Source organism: Egretta garzetta, unplaced genomic scaffold (assembly GCF_000687185.1).
Source record: "Egretta garzetta isolate BGI_Z169 unplaced genomic scaffold, ASM68718v1 scaffold15, whole genome shotgun sequence".
NCBI classification, from domain to species: Eukaryota; Metazoa; Chordata; class Aves; order Pelecaniformes; family Ardeidae; genus Egretta; species Egretta garzetta.
The window spans coordinates 1,348,307-1,371,309 of record NW_009259798.1 but is presented as its reverse complement, the minus strand read 5'-3'; the positions used below and the strand labels follow the sequence as shown (position 1 = coordinate 1,371,309).

At 40.7% G+C, this 23,003-nt stretch overlaps 2 long non-coding RNA genes across 2 annotated transcripts; one reads left to right on the top strand and one right to left on the bottom strand.

Annotated features, from left to right (window-relative positions):
* Positions 1 to 3,052: 3,052 nt before the first annotated feature.
* Positions 3,053 to 10,642, bottom strand: LOC118452377. The gene is made up of 3 exons (XR_004842151.1): positions 5,571 to 10,642; positions 3,863 to 3,997; positions 3,053 to 3,737 (listed from the first exon to the last, which is right to left on the bottom strand). It is a non-coding gene; the product is annotated as an uncharacterized LOC118452377 (long non-coding RNA).
* A 2,314-nt stretch (positions 10,643 to 12,956) lies between these two features.
* LOC118452378 lies at positions 12,957 to 20,533 on the top strand. Its single transcript, XR_004842152.1, has 2 exons — positions 12,957 to 14,220; positions 14,414 to 20,533. It is a non-coding gene; the product is annotated as an uncharacterized LOC118452378 (long non-coding RNA).
* Positions 20,534 to 23,003: the final 2,470 nt, after the last annotated feature.

Below are 23,003 nucleotides of genomic sequence, written 5' to 3'. Positions count from 1 at the left end.
AAAAAAAAAAAAAAAAAAAAATTGTATCAACTCTGTTTTCTTCCTGCAGTCACTTTGAATTGCTGTCAAAGTATTGTGTGGCAGGATTCTACATAAACTCATATGCTTCTTAATCGGTGTTTTGGTTTCATAATTTCTTCCCCTCTCCCATGCATTGCTTACTGATCCTTTGTTTCATGAAGGTGTTTAACTCCCAAGTGCTCTCATTCTCTGGGAAGAATGTTTCGGCACTGACATGTTGGCAGTCAGCTCTGCCTGCTCATTTAGGAGTTTGCTTTCACCGCTGTCTTCTGGAGCGCTGTCTGAGCTTGCACTGCGTTGTCAGCTAACGCCGTTCTCTTGTTTCCTTCCTTTTGCAACTTGTCGAGAAAGCTGTCACATTTTCCTTACAGGAACAGTGTCTGGGCCCTGTATCCAGATGATAGCTTAATTTATTGAATGCTCTTTCTCATGTCTTATCAAGCTGGGCAAATTCAAAGTCTTGTTCATTGCATCTACATTTTGTGCCAAAAATGAGTTGTGAAACCGCAACATCAGCTCTTGAATTTTAATAATACTGAATGCAGCATCATCTCTTCCCATACTGCTACTTCCAGAATTTGGCCATTTATGTGTAATGTTTTGGAGCGGGGAGGGAACGAAAGGTGTGTGGGAATAGGATGATGGTACAAAAGAGTAACAGACCATATTACGGTGTCCGGCCCCAGGACACAGTCTGCACTTGTGGACGTGCTGCCCCACCTCGCCTAAGAGGACGTGCCCCACAGCTTGGGAGGCGCTGGGCAGGCCAAGGTCTCGAATCCCAAACCGTGCTTATTCATCTTGTTACATGTGAGGGTGGGATTTTCGTACACTGAACGCGGTTGTCTACAGTGAATCCGGGGGGGCAGAGTTACTGTCTTAACCTCTACGATGAATTTGACAGTAGTGCATTAATCATTTCAACTTCCTTCTTGGTAGAATACAAAGAAAAAAAAGAGTTGTTCTCTGCCAGATGGGTGACGGTAGGAGAGATGGTGCTTCATGCTAAGCCCCTTTCTGTTGTGCCGTAACGCAGTTCAGCAGCAAACCGAGGAGTTTTCTACTTAATTTCTCAGGATCTTTGTTGAAATGAGTCATGTCCGCAACCACGCTGTTTTCTTTTCCCCTTCTCAAGTCTAGCTGCAGTGTTCTTGGTGTGATAGCAGGCTACCTGTGATACCAGGAGGCAAATGATTTCATGATTCTCTAAAACTAATAGAGAGCTCGCTACTTTGTACCTGACATTTTTTGTGTGGTACAAAGCAGTGCAGGGAGACCAGAGTAAGTCTGGGGTTGTAGGGGTGTTTTTTTCATTTTTTGGGGGTCTTTTTGAAAGCTTTTGACTTAGACATACACGCACACAAAAAGGCCAGAAGAAATACTGATTCGGGTAGCCAGAATTTACATGAGCATACAAAATACACTAATGTTTTAAACGTTAATGTAGTTTTTCAAAGTAATAGTAACATCCTAAATATGTCTGAGAAATGGTCTGATGCCACCTGAAATTATCTTCCGTATCAAACCAAGAGGGTAAATTGGGCCATAAATCATCATAGAAAGGACAAGGACAAACTTAGAAATTTATTCCCAACATTATCGGAAGCCTACGAACTTGAAATCCCAATTCTACGACTGAAATCCCAGATCTTTGTACTAAGTGCCCTCTTCTGTGTGAGTGGGGCTAGATGACATGGCTGCTGAAAGCTCCAGCAATTACAGCCTGGCCACCTTTCAGATGAATAAAATGCCAGTGTGGGAAGGGTGAAATGTTAGTACCCGGTTTGGATTACTGCCATGGTGTTTTCCACTACGCTGTGAGACTCTTAGCTTGCTAGAGGAATGCCTTTGTCATCTTCGGCCAGAATCCTTAAATCGATAAAGAGATGCAAGTACATCTCCGACAATAAAAGTGCAGCCTCAAACTATGTGGTCAAGTATTTTAAAACTTAAATTTCTGTGTGTGCAAGCTCGTTTAAGGCAAGTTTGTCTGCAGCGTCTGATCTGTGAGTTGACATCAGTGTAAATCCCTGAGGTGCGATTCGGTAAATGCCATTAGAAGTGGCTCATAAGCTCTTTTATTGCAAATGATATTCTCAGTTGTCCAATCTCTTTGCTTAGTTAAATCCTCGTTCCTGCTGTTGTGGTCATCGCAGTTGTAAAATCCCTCTACTTCTGGAAACAAAAGGATGGTTTGTAAAACCTGCTGGGGGCGGGAGGGGGGCTTAGGCCTTGGCTTCAAATTAACGTATGGCTGCTGATCTTGTTATTGCTGAGCAGATGCCGGGTATTTCAGATTTGTCGTAAATCTGCTGGAAACAATAAAAGGGGCTCGTTACAGCCCCATAAGAGGGAGGAAAAGGAGAGGGAGAGGTTTGTTTCTATGCTCTATAAATCACTTCTGTTGCGCTCTCCAAGGAAAACTCCCGATGTGTTACAGCCAGGGAGTGATTCAGTTTGGTCTCAGCAGCGACAGCAATAACAAAGCTGTACATCGCAGCATTCTTCTCATAACTCAAGTCTTCCAAAGAGATTCTGTGCGTGTGTTAGAGGCACTATAGCCTCTCTACTACAGGATGCATGAATCAGCCCAGTTAAGTTTAGATTGGAGAATACGTGAGTTTCTACTCACAGAACAAATTACGCCAACGTGAACTGGGAGGCAACTGGATGCTTTCAGGCTATTTTGTAAAATGGCAGAATCGAGGTTTTGCTGCTCTCTCATCCCTTTGAAAAATCCAGACTGCCATAGAAAGCTGCTTTTGCTCTGTTAGCATAATTTCCATTGGTTTCAATGTATAAGTGGCTTAAATTCCATTTATACAGCTAATCTGGTAAGTCGTATTTGGAATAAACAGTCTGAACAAGATTTTGCTCTCTGATTTAAAGGGTTTCAGTAGCTGGTGAACTTTATTCATGGCTTAATTCACCTTTAATGTTAGAATTAGTTTAAATACAGGACCTTGAGTATAACTCAAGTTGTATAGATCGGGTCTTCAGTAGGATTTTACAAAAACTCTATCAGCATTAGTTTAGAGGTACACGTGCGAAATATTTTTATTCTGAGGCTTCAAAGCATATATATTTGTTAATATGTGGCCATGCCAAAATGCATTAAATAAATGTTAGTGCCCAATAAATATTGTGCCAAGTGGAAGTGCTGTTCTTTGCATGCCAGTTTGTTGCTGTTAAGCTCCATGCTTGAGAGATGGTTGATGTTTTTATCAGTGGGAGGAACAGGAGGAACTTCTCAAGCGGTACCTAAGCGTCACTAGAGAAGTTTGTGTACAGTAGTACGACAGCTAGAGGCAGTTTAATTGCCTCCACGTTTTTGCTGTTCCATCTTGTCCCTCCCCTCCGCTTTTATCCCATCTATGACAGTTTCAATAATACTCTGTGGGAGACCAAATGACAGCTTTTGCTAGGCCTGCTCTTTGCTTACTTACCAACTGCATTTAAAACTACTCTGCTGTAAAACTTCGGTTCCTGCAAACGCATTTCTGATGTTCTGGATGCTCTCCTGCTCTGCTCCACTCCAGGCCTTGCCCTTCCTATCTACCGTGTCCTTCTAAGGGCCTGGAGCCAGGGCTAGGCACGCTGTGCAGTCGGCGAGGAGATGCTCTTCTTGAAGCCACGAGCAGTTCTAACCTCTTGCACCTTGAAAATACTTACAGGAGGGGATGGTCTCTGCACCCAGGTGCAAGGTGTGTAGGACCCTGGAAGGGAGAAGGTGCAGCTGGATGATTGCTACTGAAAGTAGACTGTAAGGCAAGAGACGCCAAAGGAAGAGACCCCACAGATCAGAGCAGTATTGAATACGAACACTGCTGTCTCTTATTACCTCCAAAGTGGAAAGGGCTTAAAATATCTTGTCACTTAAAACAGCGATGCTTGGATGTGCAGAGGCATGAAGGTCTCTTCTGTGGTCAAGGCTGAGAAGGTGTTTGTAGCTCTATGTCTGCGGTGCTCCATTCTTCTACAAGCAACAAGACATTACATGTATGTGCTGTTCTGCATCAAGAGTGCACAGTCACCTCTGGTGGAGCTGCAGAACGTGGTTCAAAACCAGTAGCTTTGATAAATAACAAGAAATAGTAATTTGTAGAAATAATAATACAAATGGCTCCTATGGAGAAGAAAGCCTGAAGTGTGCAAACCTAAGCAATTAGACACTTTTGCTTCAAAGTGGGTGTCCTGGTTTCAACTGGACAGAGTTAATTTTCTTCCTAGTAGCTGGCATAGTGCTGTGGTTTGGATTTAGGATGAGAAGAATGTTGAGAACACACTGATGTTTTAGTTGTTGCTGAGCAGTGCTTACACCAGTCAAGGACTTTTCAGCTTCTCCTGCTCTGCCAGGGGCACAAGGAGCTGGGAGGGGGCACAGCCAGGACAGCTGACCCCAACTGGCCAGAGGGCTATTCCAGACCATGTGATGTCATGCTCGGCATGTAAAGCTGGGGGAAGAAGAAGGAAGGGGGGACATTCAGAGTGATGGCGTTTGTCTTCCCAAGTCACCGTTACACGTGATGGAGCCCTGCTTTCCTGGGGATGGCTGAGCACCTGCCTGCCCATGGGAAGCAGTGAATGAATTCCTTGTTTCACTTTGCTTGTGCCCGCAGCTTCTGCTTCCCCTATTAAACTGTCTTTATCTCAAGCCACGAGTTTTCTCACTTCTACCCTTCCGATTCTCTCCCCCATCCCATGGGGGAGAGTGAGTGAGCAGCTGGGTGGGGCTTTGTTGCTGGCCAGGGTTAAACCATGACACTGGGACAATGTATGCTGTGGTTTATGTGTTTAAGACTTGGAGGAGACCCCCTAGATCATCACATCCCACTGAGTCCCTTCACAGGCGCTACACAGCATATTCATCAAGCCTTACCTTTAGATTCTTTTCCCCCTTTGCTGCTGGAAGCCTGTTCCAGGTCCTCACCCTGCTGATAGTGAGAAATCCAAATAAAAAGCTTACTCTTAACCAGTTTATACCCACTTGGGTTTGTGTCAGTGCCGCTTGTTGGCTAAAACCCAGTAAGCATTCTGCTGTCAGGAGGGCTGCACAGAGAGAAATCTTGGATTAATAGATCAGAGTGCTCCAGGAACCTTTTACAGTGCACAGGGATGACAGGAGTTGCAGAGCTCAGATATTTCTATAACAGTAATTGGTTTTCAGAGGCAGATCCTAACGCTGCACATCCTTTTGATCAAGGTTTTGCTGATTTGAGTGGGGATTCTGTTTGTAGATGATCTGCAATAGTTGGATTTGTATTTTGTTGATGATTATTTGGTAGAAAGGAGAGCATTTCGGTTTGGTGTGCGTGTGCACAGAATCTATATTGCAAAGGGGAAAAACAGCTGAGGATGGAAGAATCTCTAAATTCTCATTTTGGTTGCCTAATAGAATGATCTTTAACAGCACAGGCATTGACATTTGAAGGAAATAAACATTTTATTTTCTTTTCCCAAATTGCTGCTCTTTATAAACGCGACTCACTTGTTACTTTACTGTTTTAAAAGATAAAAGTTGTTAGTCATTGGCAGGAAATGTTACTTACCTGTCTGTCTTGACTGATGGATCAACTGCAAATACTATTTTTGTCCAATTAGAACCAGAGGAGAAAGGGGGGGATAGTTCTTGTCAAAGGCGCTTCAGTTTTTAAAAGATGCTCAAGACTGCCAAATTTTAACATAGCAGTTTTTTCAGGCAGACACAAATATGAGATCAATATCAGCATCCCCGAACTTCATACTTTATTCCTTGGCTTTCTAAATTTCACTTGTCGAGACAACTAGGCAGGCCTCATTACTAATTAATAAATCACTAGAATTAAACACTGCAGTAGGAAAAATAATGGGAAAGAAAACAAGCTGACTGTTCAGTGGGTTTGTAATAGTGGAAGGTTTTGTGGTCTTTTCTCTAACAGTATGAAATTGCTACACCCACAAAAGCACTATCATTTAGTGTGTTCTGTTAGTAATCACATCTTTCTTCATCAAGTGGAATCTAGAAACCTGTTACTTCAAAGAAAATTGTCATGGCAGAATGGATCTAGTCATTATTTTTATTACAGTGAAGCTTCACAACCATGCTGTGGAGAGCATTACATGCACAAGCACCCAGAAAAGTCATGTCCCTAGGAACCCACACCTGACATGCTAACCCTACTTTCATGACTGATGAGTTTTTGACAACCTTTAGTAACTAGCTGAGTGCTTCAATGACTACCGAAACCCATGGGGTAAAGCCCTCAAGCCCATTTAAATTAACACAAGGTCAAGCTTAATTTATGCAAAAGAATGAAATGCAGAGTGCTCTCGTGCATTTTAAAAGACAAAGTAGCATTGGAAGAGCTTGACAATGACTTCTGGGTTTATAGTAGAGATGGAATAACCCTGTCAGTCAGTTTGTAGTCTTGAGTCTAATTTTCTGGAGACAAAAAGAAAAACTCTGTGGATTAATTTGCAGATTTAATAAGGCAACTGTAGAGAGTAATCTGTTTAATTCCTGAACTCAGAAGCACCTGAGAGCACTCTTCTTCATCAGCTGGAGAAGGGAAAAAGGTGCCTTTCACCAAGAAAATCTTATGGTTCCTCTGGTGGGATATAAAAAAGCAACCATGTGCACTTGGACATGAGGTTGCAGTGGCTGTGATCTTTTCAGAGAAGTTCTGGAGAAGAAATTACTCATTTTGTCACGATGAGCTTGTTTCTTCTGAAGTTCCTTAAATGCTCCTGGGTCCTCCCCAGTGAAAATGTTGCTGCAAGGTGCAGTGGAAACAAAATTCTCCAGTGAAGGATGATGATCTAAGAACTACAAGAACTGACGTAGATAAGCATGTGAAGGCATAAAAGGCTGCAAATTTGGTGTCAAAAGGGAATGCTAAAGCAAAGCTGAGTAGAGTTTGTAGAATCCCTGCCTAACTTAAGAAAGTGAACCCTTAAACCAAACTACATGGTGGCACCTCCTGGTAAAACCAAGCAAACAGGTCCTTTGGGAAAGGAGATCAACCCACAGGGAAATATTTAGACTGCCACTTACTAATTCAAACCATTGGACTTACTCGATGAGCATGGTGATGTAGTCAAGGGGCTAAAAGATAGGGGTTATTCTCATTTGCAGGCAGCATGGAAGTTAGTAATTCAAAGCTGCTGAAAGGTTTGCCATTTCCTTACACACAAGTTCTATCACTGTTCTTCCATTTGTGTTCATTCATTTTTTTCCTTAACAAACCAAACCTGCTCTGTACAGGAGATGTTCTGCTGAATGATGGAGATCCAAGCACTTGGAGTAATTTATCAAAGCAACATGAAATGCCTACAGTCAGCCAGCACTAGCACCGAGTCTCCTGATGAGAGGCTGCTCAAAGCATCATGAATACTGTCTGCTTCCTAAACTACTTACTGAACTAGTTGTTTGATTTTTTTTTTAAGCAGGAAACCTATTGTTTAATTTGTAGAATTGAGTCATAGAAACTATTTCCTGTCTGAATGAAAACAGTGTCCCCGATTACCCCAAATATTGCACAATTTTTCTATTAAAAAGTTTTTACTGAGAATCAAATTCTGAGATTTGCTTTTTTTTTCCCCCTTTGAGATGTATTTAAAATAGTTTTAGCTCTCAGTGTCTTATTAAGCATTTTTGTCCAAATAAAAAGTCCTCAAAAGCTCTGGTAGTCATAGCCAAATGGGACTCTGAATTGCATTTCCATCTTACAAAAGACAGTTGGAAAGATAACTGTGTGGGAAGTGATACACTGCAGGGAACAGTCATGCCCTGGCAGTGAGGATGGACCAGATGACCTAATTTCTCTTTTCCATTAGAGCTGTCTCTGATTCCCCAGCTAGTCATGCAAACACATGACTGACAATAAGGATAAAAAAATATGGAAAGCATATCTCCCAGTGTAACAAAGAAAGCCTGCTATTCCTCATTCCGTCACCTTGCAAGCGCTGATTAATTGAATGCCATATAGTCTTCCATCTTTATGCTGGCCTTTTAGATGAAACCTTCAGAACTGACTTGCCATCTGCTCTGCCTGGAATTCAGAACTGCTTTCTCAGCTGCATGGGACATCTGCTTGATGCAGCTGACGGGTGAATATAAGCAAGATTTGAGAAGAACTGCTCAAAGAAGTTGCAGGGGTAATACACTCTATGGCCTGCTTTAATAATATCCCACGCAACTCATCCACAACAAGATTTTGGAAGTGCAGCGCTGTGCCGACTACTTCTACATTATCACGCCTCGTACAGAACTGACGTGGGCTTGCTGTGCCAACTCACACCAAGGTGTGAAATCCCTGCCTGCACAGTTGGTTAAACTGGTGTTAAGATGGCTTTTTGCTGCTGTTCATAAGTTGGCCACGACCTGGATGTCGTGATCCAAAGGATTTTATTTATTTATTTATTTGGCAAGTAAAATCTTCCCTAACCATTTGCCAAATTTTCCTTTCCCATCACTTCCTCAGTCAGCTTCTTACTGACTGCTGTCCCTCAGCCAGGGAGCCTGTGGTCTTGCAGTGTCAGATATTACCTGGGATATTTTTGGAATCAGTGTTTAGATAATGCACAACATTATCACGGGCCGTGTCTTTGAAATATAATGTTATTAACATATCCTGATGCTGCAGAGTTTGTACATGAAATTTTATTCCCAACTCATGTATCCCATCCATATAATTCTCCATTAATGTTATACATGTTGCCTACAAACACAATCACCTACCAAAGGCCAATGAACCCTGAATGTAGCATTAAGATGAGACTGGATTACAAGAATGCACTTAGAAAGACTTGCACCTACGTGAAGAGAGGTGAGGGTGTACAAGATAAAGAACTTTAAAAAGCAGAATACACTCACCAATAAAACACCGTTGTTGTTTTGATGGAAAACTATACAAACCCACCCTATCGTCTGAAGTGGATGTTTACCCCCGAGATTCCTCACAATCTGATCTGCAGATACGAGATGGATGCTGATCGGGCCAACTGAGACCCAGGAGGAATTTGCCTCTCCGATCCATTTTGGAAGAACTGTTGTGAGTTTTATTTCTTTCTCTCTAAGAGAGAGTGGAGTACAGTGTTTCTTGCTGCAACTTTATGCTATATACTTTCTACTACTGCAGAAATCTAGTCTCTGCCGTGCCCAATCTCTCCTGACCTCTTTGTGGCTTTCTTTTTTTAATAGTTGTGGCTTTCAGCCTTTTTCTGTAGGTATTTTTTGTTACAGGATGTTGAAAACGTGTTTTGTAGCCTAGGTTGATGGACTAAATGTTTTGTGGAGCCTTATGAAGTAGATGGCTACCACACGCTTACTTGGATGTAAAAGGTTGGGCCAGACCTGTGTTCCTTTGGCACTGGCAATCACCTCTTTTCTCCTCGTGTGGGCCACCTGTGGAGCCAGAGACAAAGACAAGATACAGAAGATGTCGATTGTTTTCCATGCCCTGCATTCCTCTTCCTGAAGTATTTTCCTGTGTAGAGCGATCCCAATTTCTAAAACAGACAATGAGAAAAAAACCTTCAAGCTCCTAAGATAGATAAATAAATAGATGTGGATTATAAAAATCTTATAGGTTAATCAGAAAAATACTCTGATAATGAAGAAAGTTTAACATTTAGAAATGAGGAACGTCTGACTACTGAGGGCCCTTTGTGGAAGAAATGACCAACAATTCAAAATCCTACAGCAATTTAACAGCATATTTCCTATCTGTTGCCACTTGTTTTTTTCCCTTGACTTGTGAAGTTTTTCCATGTTTTCCTTTTCCAAACGCAATAGAGAGATTGTTGCTGTTCAGGGAAACTGCCTCAGAGACCTACCCCACTGAGACAAAAGTCACTAGTGGATGTGATTTGATGTATTTTTCTTCCATGTCACTCAGCTTTCGTATTCACTTGCATCCACCCACTCCCAAAACTCTTACTTGCTATTAGTAATGTCTTTACTTGTTTTCTTATTTCAAAGATCCTTGGCTTAAAAACACTACACATTGCTTTTAAACAACGTTGTGGGATGAAAGGCATCAGTCTGAGCCTTATAAATTAGAGCAACCCAAAGGCTGTGTTGATTTACGCTTGCTGCCAGTGGTGTCTGAGGGCTGTTTCATTAGATGGGAATTGCTGCGGTAAAAGGTCCGGTGGCAGCCTGTGCTCCTGGGCTGTGCCTCCTATGCTGACAGCCAGTTCCTGCACTGGATACGTGCTCTGGAGGATCCCTCTGAGGCCACAGTTATGTGGTCAATTTAACATAAATCCATACTGCCTCTGAAACCTTCTGCTGTCTCATCTGTGCTTGTCCCTAGTGCCTCCCTTAGGCTGGCATCAGGCAGCCTGAATGTAAAACCGAGCATGAAGATGGATGCTTTTTACTTATGCATTCCCCAACCACATGCTGACCCACTCCCCGCCTGGTTCTGCAACAAGAGAAATAGGTGGGAGGGGAGACCAGGAGGACTACCCTTCCCTGTGCCAATGCAGATTATGTTGGACTAATGGGGCTGCATAAGAAAAGCCTGAGTACAAGGAGTTTTCGGACACCCCTATTTGTCAGACTCAGGGCAGGTTTATTTATCTGGCTTCCACTGGATTCTGGGTCTGGTCTTGTAATGTTTATGTTGGTTTAAAGTGATAGCAGATTCACACTCATTACTCTTTAGGAGCTCCCAAGACTTGAAAGTAAATTGCACAAAAAGAAGAGTTGTATCTAAAAGACAAAAATTATGATCTTCACCAGAGAAAGAACCTTGGTACCCTTAGCAGAACCGTCAATCCAAATGACACCCTAGAAGAGCACTGGCGCAGTAAGCAATCATGTCTTACTACAATTTCCATGTATTCTGTGTGATCCAAATGTCTTCCTACCTTTGCAGTTGGGTTTAGGGTTAAAAACAATTTTAAGCATTGTTTAAAACCTTGTTTTCAGTCTTCCCGTGCTTTATTCTGTGGGAGGCTGTGTTCCAGAATGAAATGTCCTGGTACTGATGCCTGTAATCAAGGAAATGGGAGACTATGGGATTAATAAAACAAACAAGCTGATCTGATAATTATTCTCTGAAAATGAGTTCACTAAGAAAGTTTAACTGACTAAAATGAAATAATCTAGGGCAAGACTCCTATTAATTTCAATTGGGAAATCAAGAGTATTGGGAATCCCCACCTTCAATTTATAACCTAAGAATGCACCACATTTGTGGGAAGCAAAAGGGTGGGAAAATAATAAATAGTGTGCCAACTAGTTTCAGTTGTGCTAGTGTGTGTATACCAAAATATATATTTTATTTATAAATATTATACTGTATATATTTTATATGTATTTGTATAGGTGTGTTTGTTTATTTATGAGATGTGACCATGTCTGGTTGCAGAAGACTGACTCATTTCATTTTGGAAATCAGTTATAATCAGATGGTAACAACTCTTGGTTACTAAGAACGTAGGCTGAACTTTGCCAGTAACTACACATCATCAGCTGTAAGTTTGCAGTCCTCTGAGCAACTCATGCCCTTGCATAACTCAGATTTCTGGTCTCAAATGGGGAGAGAGACATTGTTAAAGTTAAAATTTTGCACCAAATACATTACTTCAATTATGGCATCTTAGGTCAAGACTATTTAAAACACATTTGTTACTGGTCTTGTTGTCTGGAAAAACAGAAATAAAAGCAAAAATCCTTAAACACAGAGATAAACTATTTTCTGTATGTTCCTGTAGACTTCCATAAGAATAGCAAGTTAAATACCTATTTTTTAATTAAATTTAACTGTTTAAGTTATAAGAAATGCTAAAGGCTTGCACAGTAAAAACAACAATGTAAAAGTCTAATAAATTCATACAGTATAAAAACCTGCTAAGGTTTACTTACTATCATACATTGAAGTATCTTTGTATTAATAGGAGCAAGACAAGAAACACACATTTAGAGATCTTACAGAAACATCTCCTCGTATTTTAACTGTTTCTCTACGTTGCACAAATTGCACACACGTTTGTAGACTTTGGCCACTGGTTTATGTTTTTATACTTTACTGATTGTAAGTTTTAATAGATTAGCATCACACCTGCATTGTTCTTATCATTAGATAGACAACATTGTCAGCCACTAATGTGGCAAATATTTTAATAAAAGCAGCCTAGCTTCACTAATGCTTCAGAATCGTAAGATCATTAAGGCTGGAAGGGACCTCTGGAAATCACCCGGTTCAACTTCAAAGTTATGGGTAGCTCAGGGCCTTGCCTTTGAAACACACTTAATGCTAAACAGTCCTAAAACACTACATAGCATTAAAAACATTAAGGTAGTCGGTTGTTCTCACTACCCCACTAACAGACAGATACCTTAGGCTTTTCCTGTGTTAAAATTCAGCCACTATACTTATTTCATCTTACATAAACAGCAATTTTGCTGTTTTTCTCTCAAGATCTTAACTGCTCTTTTTTTATTTTATACCCCTTATTGCAAAAGGCCAATAAGTGTGAATACATTTGTATAGGCTGAAGAGTGGGGCTTGGTGAATTATGCTTCAGACTGCTATTGCTCAGATACTAATAAAAGCCAATAATCTGTGTTCTTAAGGGAAAAAGGCCTGGCTTTGTATCAGCTGTGGTAAATGAGAAAACATGTCCAACAGCAACACACTAAAATTCAATTGGTTTAATTTTGTTCTAATCACTTTGTAGAGGGTCCTGAAAAGTGATGTTTTCTTTAATCTCAGTATAATTGCACCAAAAAAGTAGCAATGCATCCTTGTTCACACTGGCTCCAGCAATGTTTCTCATCAAAAGATACAGAAGAACTAGCTCTTGGACCGACAGGATGGTTTAACTTGCAGGGGGCAGTCTGCTAATCGTAATAATTCCTACTGGGAAGTGACTCCTACAGCAAGGCCTCTGTAAGCAGAGCTGGAAAACGCTGGTACGTATATCCGATCAGTCTGTGACCATCACTGTAAGAGTCTAGGGGCCTCGTGATGCAGACACTGCTGCCTAAGAAGTTGTACTGACAGCAACTCCTATGTAAAAAGTAAGTGGAGGCCCAGGGTATTCCATCACAAGCGTTACCGCCCGTGTCTGATTTTTCTCAGCCAGGTGTCTTTGGGGAGTCTTCTGGACAACCCAGGAATTGAAATAACTGTAGACCTTGATTCTGCATAACTATTTACACCTTTCCCTCCTTTTTGTTACTCATGTTTGTGAAGAACACAAGTAAGTGAAAAGAACAACCAGCCAACGAAATAAACTATGGATGTACCTAAGAGTTCAGTTCAGTTTAATTACAAATACATACAAGGACAAACAATATTCAGCACCATTTAACTGGTCAAACTGGAACAGTTTTTGTGAAGCTGAAAGGGAAAAGGAAAGGCAGAGAAGAAAGAGGTATCAAGGGGAAAAGTGCAAGAGCAAAAGCTCTGATGGCACTACAGAGTTTGATTTTTTGTCTCTTAAACTTTTTCCTGGTCATCTTGTTGACTTCCTCATCTTTCATGGCCCTCCTTATGGCCTGTTTCAGAGTCCTCCTTTGCCCTGGTCCCATGGGGTCAGCTTTTCTCAGCGTCCCAGAGAAAGCAGGAACAGTTACCCACTGCTGGTTTCTGACAGCAGAGTACATTTGGTTCAGCTGAAGCCAGGTATACAAGTAGCGTAAGATCAGAATCGGGCCTTTTGCATGTGTCTTAAGGGATATGAACTGTATCCTTTGAACTGCATTCTTGATGATATTTGTCACACATTTCCTCAGCAACTTCAAAAGGGTTTGAGTCCTTTGATTACAGTAGTGTTTACCTACTATCTTAACTAACAGGCATTAGCTCAGAACAGACATTCACTTAAACACTCCCTTTATTAACTTTTCCCGCAAGTGCAAAAATGCTTTCATTTACAAACAGCCATGTTAACGTCCCTGGTTAAATATAAAGCAGTATTCTTTTGAGATCAAAAACATTAAGAGTGATAACCAAGTATGAATTTCTGTCCTAGATTTGCAGTAAACTCTGTGCCTGTACTTTCTGCTTTAGGGACCTTAGAAACTTCCTGCCTACCAGTTCTTCACCATTAACAGCATGCAGTCACACGCGAGAAACAGGAGCTCTAAGTATCAATCTCACTTTTCATAAAGAAAATTGTCTCTTGTCTCTAAGATAATCACTTAAAAATGGGTCTAGCACTGTGCCTATTTTCAGGTTATTTCCCAGTTCTTTTAAATTGGTGCTTTAGGTCAGCAGGTGTACAATAACTATGGCTACTTGGCACTTATATTGCATACTTAATGTATATCAATATCCACATAACAGGGTACATTAAGTTTTGTGAGTTGACTACACTCAGGTGGTCCCAACTGTTTGGAGGCTACTGAGCTAGACTGACATTTACGATTACAGAATCACCAAAGTGCTCCCAGGTGCCTTATGATGGCACAACTGTGTGGCCAGTGCAATCTAAGTCACGGCTCGGGGAATAAGCTAGCTCAGTGGCATATTTGCTGACCCACAGGGCAGACCTCTCAAGGATTTTTCCTACCATTATGAAGAGTATACTTCCACCCAAACCTCTCCAGGTAGGCCAGGAGAAAGATGAGAGCCTGCACAGGTGTAGCAAGGGAACGTGCCTTCAAGCAGCACTCTCCTAAGACAGAAGTGTCCCTTGGAAGTACACTTCTCTCTGTCTTCCTGTTGCGTGTCCCGTATCAGATCTAGCTGCTGAGCAAATCCCAGAGGAGTGTAATCAGGTAGGGCTGGGGAGTGGCAATTGCATGAGTCACATTTTCAGCATATAGAACTGAAAGGCCGGCTGTGGGGATAGAATTGAGGCACCATGCAAATGAGATATCAAAGGCAAATAAATACAAATACATATAAAAATAATGGTTGAAATCTCAGCTGATGGGCAGGTGACTCTTGAATCGCATGTAGGTTTTAAGTGGTTCAAGTGTGGTTCCTGCACCAAAGCTCCATCATGAGGATGGCCGGTCTGGGTAACCTGAACCCCAGCTGCTGGATGAAATGAGCCAGCTGGTGCTCCTGAGCCTGACATCAGCAGGTCATCTGCAAGCCAAAGACACATGCAGAAACATTTTGCAGTGGTGAACTGGTGTCCCTGATGCAGCCTGCTCACAGAGATTTCCTTTTCTTTTTGGAAATAGATGGCACGTGCAGATCCTGGTCACATGAAGATTTTGGTATAGTGTTCATAGACCCAAGGCATTTGGTGAGCTTTTTTACCTTTGCAAATAAGTGACTTAAAAATAAATCCTCTTGGTCTTGCTCACATAGTCAGCAGGACTACTTTGTCTGAGAAAGAACTGTGCGGAGTTGGATTCAGATTTCCTGCTTACTACAGTCACTTACCCCTATTCAGAGTGCAAAGTACTTGCTAGCCCAGAGCAGTAATGCTTCACACTTACATTGCTCAGATACCAATGAGTTGACGGGGTCAAAAATGAATAAGAATGAAACCTCTGAACAGGTTGATAGCTTGCTGACGCTGAGGGTTGCACCGGCTCAGCGCAAAGCTGCCTGCATTCATCCAGTTCTGGGGCGAATGGGTTCATTCAGCCAGTGGTGCAAGTTAGGGTGAACCTGCCCTGTCCTGCTGCTGCGAAGACACCAGGTCATTACAGGAGATCAGAATTTCTTCTTCCTCTTGTCCTGGTCTTGTCCCTCCATCAAGGCTTTAAGATGGCACCCAGAGGAGCATTCATACAGACACACAACTTCTCATTGTCAAAGAGGAGAATCACTGCAACATCCAAACACAGCAGATTTTTTTAAAGAGCATCTGATTCTGTAAGAGGCTCTGGGCTTCTGTTTTCACCATGGAACCCAAGGAAGATGCATGGTCTTATTTGCTTGGCCAAGGCATTTGTCTCTTTTTCAAGCAACTCTCAGCATTGCCACGTTGACCAGTGTGGTCTACTACAGCTCTAATGAGGAGTACCAAGCAAAGTCTAAGGCTACGTTCCATGTATTCCATGAATTGTTCTCTATTTGAGATCTTGCCAGAAAAAGTAGATGACATTAATCCATTCCAGCACAGCTTCTTTCTAGCCCACTCTTTTTCTGTTTCTTTGTAATGCAGTTTGTATGGCATTCAATACATTAATGTTTCATAGCATGTTTAAGTCTCCATTTAAACTTAAATCCCATATTGCCAATGTAGCTTGTGAGAAAACAAAAACAAAACCGAAAAACCACAGGAGTTCCACCTTGCAACTCTCACTCATGAGAATAAACCTGACTTGTGAAGCCACTGACTACTGATTTCAGAGTTTGCGCCAAAGAATTTAATTTGCCTCTTACAAAGCTTCCTGTACAGTTCTAAGCCTATACAGGGACTGTTCATACATATATACAGACATAGATATGTACACATACACAAAAATGTATGGCCAAAGCAGTCAGCATAAGGTAGATTCCTAGCAGATCTTTCCAAATCCAAATATGTGCACATTTAATCAGTTAAAATTTCTACTTTTTTTTTTTTTTTTCAGTTCACTAGCTGTTCAGTTGTCCAGCTGCCAGGTTTTGCTTGGGTTCCTGGAGTATACTGGCAATCAGTTCCCTCTGTGTCTCATACATCAAAACAGTACAGCTGGAGAGTAGCCCACATTTCATTACCTTCCAAAAGGTCCACATTAGCTGCCTTTACGTTAACAATACTTCCTGAAGATATATTAGCTTGATCAAAAATATTGCCCAGAAGAAATACATTTTATCTTACCTAGTACTTTGATTCTCTTTTCTCCTATAATATTTCAATTCAGAGAAGCTTTTTCTTAGGAAAGAAGAGAGAGCCAGTAAAAATATCTGATGTCCTCTGAAAAGCAGAAGATTTGTGCCATAGATGTTAATGTCTACCAGTGTCTGTGACATCTGTTCTGTGGTTAAGAGAAATCACCAGCATATATTTTAAATTACCAGGATGTATTTTAGAACCAGAACATAACAAAACCTAGCAATTTGAAATTAGGTCCAGTTTTTTTTTTTCTTCTTTTTTACTGTAGCCATAAGTGTTATCAAAGAATTGCACTGGTGAAAAGAAAATCTGGTAACAAACAAACAAAGTTAAAAAAAGGATCCTTTTTTTAAGGATTACTTAAAAGTAAGATTATTGCTCTGTAACATTTATGCATTATTTATAAATAACTCCAGTGTTGACTGTAGATTAAAAATTACAAATAAGATATCACAGTGACAGGACCAAATAGGATGTGGCCCTCCATTACACATTGCAAGGTCTTTTCGTGCAGAACTTTGTGAGGTGTGCACAGTGGAAGCAGGGGCCACAGGACCTGTTCACAGCATCATTGATGCTAACAGAATTGCCTAAATTGCCTGAAGTGATTTAGGATGAGATTTAAAACCCCATCCTGCTTCCATGTAAAGCAGTGTCAAAGTTCTGGTTCTCTGAACGGGTCTGGGATGCCTATGAAAGCATGAACCACCTTGCCAGGGTGCATCCAGAGATGTCTGCAAAGGTGAGAAAGGCAGGTGTGAAACTACCTAGCAAATAATGAGGATGAGTGTTTTACATTCATCATCCTGTCACGGAGCACTAGAACTCTGGAAAACTCCCAAATGGCTTTGTCATTGACATATGATGGATCTTAAATATGTTTGTCCAGTTCTAAGAGAGTCGCAAGCTTTAAATATGGAAAGGTGTTTTCTTTTTCTCTTAAGATCCCTATTAGGACAAAAGTGCACCAGTCAGATGGCAGAAGTGTCTTCATCATCTATATATGTAATCCTACAGAAACATGTGCCACCTTTCCTAAGAACCGGAAAGGAATACATGGAAGACTGGCAGCACCATCTCCTGGCAGATATAAGAAATAGGGACCACTTTGTGTCAGAACGCAGGGACGAGTAATTTCTTTGTGGATTTTAAAAAGGCTGTAACAGGAACTAACTTCACAAGAGTATATTCCCTCCCTGGGAAGATTAACTTTTATATGCTTCAGGGAAGAAAAGCATTTTGTGTTATTATAATTATGAGGAACACATACTCACAATTATGAAGAACAAATTCAAGTTGCTTCTGCCTTTAAAAAGCTCTCTCATGTTGGCCTTTCTGCTTTCCTTTATATTGTAGTAATAGCAGGTTTCAAAATTAGCACAGCAGGTAAATTAGTCCAGTTGCAGTGTATTAGTGTAGTCCTGGAAGACCACAGAAGACCATAGAAGCTCCCTGTAGTCAGAAAATAATGGAATATGTAGATTTCAAGAGATGTAGCCAAGTTGCTGTCTTGCTGAGTAGGCGGGGGAAATAGCGGGATAAGACTATTAATGCTGTAAACTGCTGGATCATTAACGTGGAATGCTATTATACATGTTTAGAAAGTGACAATGGGCCAAACAGCACTAAGTGAGGATGAGGTCTTCAGAGTAATGAAAGACTGTATGGGAAAAAAACCCCCAACATCTATGAAGATAAAAGAGAGGAGACTAAGACAGATGACTTAGTGGAAGACAGTCATGGAAGAGAACAGAGGAGAAAAAAAAAAAAGGTGAGGAAGAGAGGAATTCTAGAAACTTCTACATTTTTTTCTTGAACACTACTACTGGTGTGCCAGTAGTACTACATACTACTGGTATGCCAAGGATTCCAGATCACAGTTGTCAGAACAGTCTCAATCAGCAAGAGGGAGAAGACTTAACCTCAGTGATCAAGATACAAGTATACCAGTCGTTTTGTTAAGTCTTGCAGATATGGTCTTGCTACTAGGTCCCATGCTCCCTGGTGTTAAACAGACACAAAATCCTCCGTGTGTTACACAAACATTTGTTGTTGGGTTTTTTTCCATGTTTTGGAGGTTATTTTACTTTGAGAAACTCCCAAGTGCTTTTAAAGAATTTTTTTTGCAGATGATCATGAAAGTGGAAGAGACTTAAGAACTCATTCATTCCATCCTCTTACTCCTTGTAAGACATTGCACTTCCCAGGATTTCACCCAACTTAGATTCAAGAGCCACGAGTAAAAGGGGTTCCAATAATTCCCATGGGAAAATATACAGCTTTGTGCAGCCTACTGTCTCCCACATGGGTGGGGTGGGGCTCCGCTTATCTCTTGAGCTCAGAACCAAAATCAGGCCTTTTTCCCTCAGGGGCATCATTTACTATTCAAACATTCACAAAACAAAGGTAATCCTGGATCCTCCTCCAGGACCTGCCCTAAAATTAGCTTCCTTTCTAAGCAAACTATTAAATTTTATATTTTAGGAATCACTCTGGTTAGTGGGATAACCTCTTTTATCAAATACTTGTTCTTAAAGGAACACTTCTTCTGAGCAGGGTTTGCTGCCCAGTTAGCTGTATCTGCACTTCTCTAGCTTTTATTATTAACACAAGAGAACACATTTTACTGGCTATATATGTTCAATTATTTTCTTTCTTTTTTTATTCCATCTGCTGTACTTGTGTTATTTCTCACCGAAACACACTGCATGCTGTTTGTCATTCATTTCTAATCATATTATATGTATTTATCATATCTTTGTTTAGGCCCTAATGCCTTTAATAAACTGGCTCAAATTCCTTAATGGGGGAAGAGAAGAATGCATTCCTATCAATACTGGGTATCAACACACTCCCAAAGTGCTTTGTACTGGACACAAGTTGATATGTTTGTATAAATAAATAAAAAAAAAACCCAACACACCCAGACATACCATCAGAATAACCTACTGATACAAAATAAATTATTGTTATTAACGTGGAATAAACAACATTGCTAAATCAATTACACTCTTCTGAATTACTATTTACTGTTTTGCTATTATATTGTCTAAACACCTTCATCTAACCATGCCATTGTGATGGGCTCTGTCAAAACACAAATCACAAACAGTCGATAACCCTAAAAATATTTACAAGCAATCAACTTTTATTGTTAAGGTGTCCTTGTGAGATAAGAAGTAAATGGAAGAAACAAAACATATCCAGTGGGAAAATTCAAGTGATAACAGAAAAAGAAACCTTTTACCTGGCTTCCTCTATCTTGTTTTGACAAGTTACAAACAGTGAGAGACAGGAAAGTCCACCCATAATAAAAAAATGGATCTGTACAGGGTTTTCTGCTGTTCAAGAAGTGGTCTGAAAATAGGTATAAATTGTTTGCAGATAAAACAAGACTATTCCAAACAGTTCCATCTAAAGTTGATTCTAAGAGTTGCAGAAAGATCCTGCCTTATTAAATGTTGTCTGATAAAATGGCAAATGAAAATTGATGCTTACCTTAACCAAATACGCACAGTGATGAGCACTCGGAAAGAGCTGTTGGAAAGCTGGTGGAGCATCAACTACCTGAAATCTCAATTCTGTACTCAGTGGAGGTCAAAAAATAGGAAAGTCACTAGAATTAAGACATGACCAGAAGAAAATGATACATTATGTACTTCAGAATGGGTATACTATAACTAAAAAAATACAGGAAGAGGTAACTAGAACAAGCACAAATATGAAATAATTCCACACAAGGGAAGACTAACTGAAATAAGACTTTTCATTTGGGAAAAAAAAAAAAGGGTCACGATAAAACTCATGAATGACATCAAAGCATCAAAGGAAAGAGTTATAAAAGGTATAAAACTCAACAATAAATCCTTTTCAAGAGGCTTTGAGAGGATTTCAATAATCTGACTGTACCAAGTGCTTGCTAGGTTCTGAAACCCACCAACTGAACTGCGTGTAAAAGCAGCACTTGGAGACGATAAGGCCATAGTGGAAAACCTAAGATAACTTCCTGTGTCTGTGTTCATCTGCTGGAACACTTCCTCGTCGGCCTTCTCTTTGATCTGTTTCAAACAGAAAAGTTGACCTAAAAAAAGGTTGATGAATTAAGAGCAGACAAAATGAACAGTAACAGATTCTCAGAGACTAGCTGGTGTTCATCCAAGAAACTCAAGGATGCAATAACTGAAATTCTAACTGTAGTGTATATTTTTGCTTAAAACTTTCTTGGCATTTAAGGAATGGATTGCATCAAAAGTTACATTTTTTTTAAAAAAAAATGTTTCTAGAGGAAAGCTGGAGAACTACTGATCATTAAAACTGACACCCATTCTGCACAGTTAAGTAGCAACTAGAATTAGTGCATACATGGACAGATGTGATTTACTAGCGAAAGGTCAACATGGGTTTTATCAACATTGTTTTTGCAGAGAAGTCTTGCCTTATAAACTTGATATGAAATTTTCTGAAGGTGTCAGCAAGCACTTGGATAAGAGACAGACACAATTTGCTGAGGCAAAAAGACTTGCAACACTTTTTTGCCAAAGGCTCTTAAGGAGACTAAGCAACTGTGGGATAAGAGAGATGATCCCCACATGGATTAAAATGTGCTTAAAAGTCTAAGAGCAAACAGCCAGTTTTCACAGTGAAAGGAAGTCACTAATGCACCTTCACATCTCTGTGCTTATTCATAAATAATTTGAATAAGGAGGTGAGGAGTGACAAGACAAAGCTTGTTGAGGATACCACGTTATTCATGGAAGGAAAGAAAAGGTGTGGCTGAGAAGAATTGCAGAAAGACCTTTCGATACTCGGGGCTCAGTTACTCACACTCATGCCCTGTGATATGGGAGACATCTTAATGGTTCTGGCACAGGACCTGATGGAGACCCACGCTCTTCTGAAGCCTTGGTAAGACGCTTTATGTTATCTGAAATACCACTAAACACCTACGTATGGGCAAAATGAACTGAGCCTTCAGTGACTGGCAGCAAAATGATAGATGATTGTGAACACAGATAGATGCAAAGTGATGCATGTGGGGAAAACGCAGTTCTACATGACATGCAGAATAACGGTGTCTGAACTGACCGTTACACTTCAGGAGTGAGATCTTGGAAATATAACGTTATTTGTAGGACAATGGCAGTTCTGTGGAGATCAACAGCAAAGTGAATGTTAGAAATATTTAGGAATAATATTGAGAAAAAGACAGGGAATATTGTTATGTCACTTTATAAATCCACTGTATGCCCCTATCTTCAACACTGTACACAGTTCCAGTCACACAGCCACAAACAGGAATAGCAGAATTGGAAAAGTTCATAGAGTAGCAACAACCTTCCATTGAAAGAACAACTAAATTCCACTGGGACTTGTCAGTCTGCAAGAGAAGCCTTGTCAGACTGAAAGGAGACCTCATGGAGGCTATAAAGTGATGACAGACACAGAGCAAAATTGTTTGCTGTCCTTTCCAAAGCAAGAAGCAGGGGTCATAAAAAACCAATCTGTTGAAAGCAGAGAAAGTGGACCTTCATATATGTGATTACCCTGTGGAACTCCCTGCTGAGAGATGTTACGGATGCTACAAGTTTACAAGCAGTAGAGGGCCAACAGGACAAAGGTCTGGAGGAGATACATTGAGAGGTCCTAAGGAAGAATACACTACTTCTGATTTAGGGAGTGAGGAAATGCAAATTGCTTCACCAGCTGTTTGGCCTCTTATAATCTTCCCATCTTTGGAAACAAGAACTGGGAGACACACACTCTTGGTTTAAGCAATGTGTCTTATGAAAAATTGAATAAGAAATAATTACTCATGCTACAGCTATTTAAGTGTTTTGGCAAAAAGCAGGATGGCTGATGGTGAAGGTTTTTCTCCATTTTTTGCCGAGTACATCATTTGCAACCATCTTTGCTAGAGGCACCTGCAAATAGATACAAGATCAAGCAGATTTTAGGAAACAAACTGGCACACAGCACAGCTGTAACCCAAGCAACACCTTCGATTGGTTTTATTGCAATAAGGTGTCTGTTTGGGAACAGCTGTCTCCAGACCCATCACTCGTTATTTGTACCGGGTGCCACAAACAATCCTCGGTTGTGCTATGAAAACTACACAAAACCTGGTAAAGTTATCTACTGCAGTCACTCGCGTGTACCGAGAGGAAACCATCTCCTGCGAGTTGCAAACACCACCGTATGAGACCTCGCTGCGTGTGAGAGAAGATGCAAGAGCCCTGGAGTCCCCCGCAGGGCAGGCC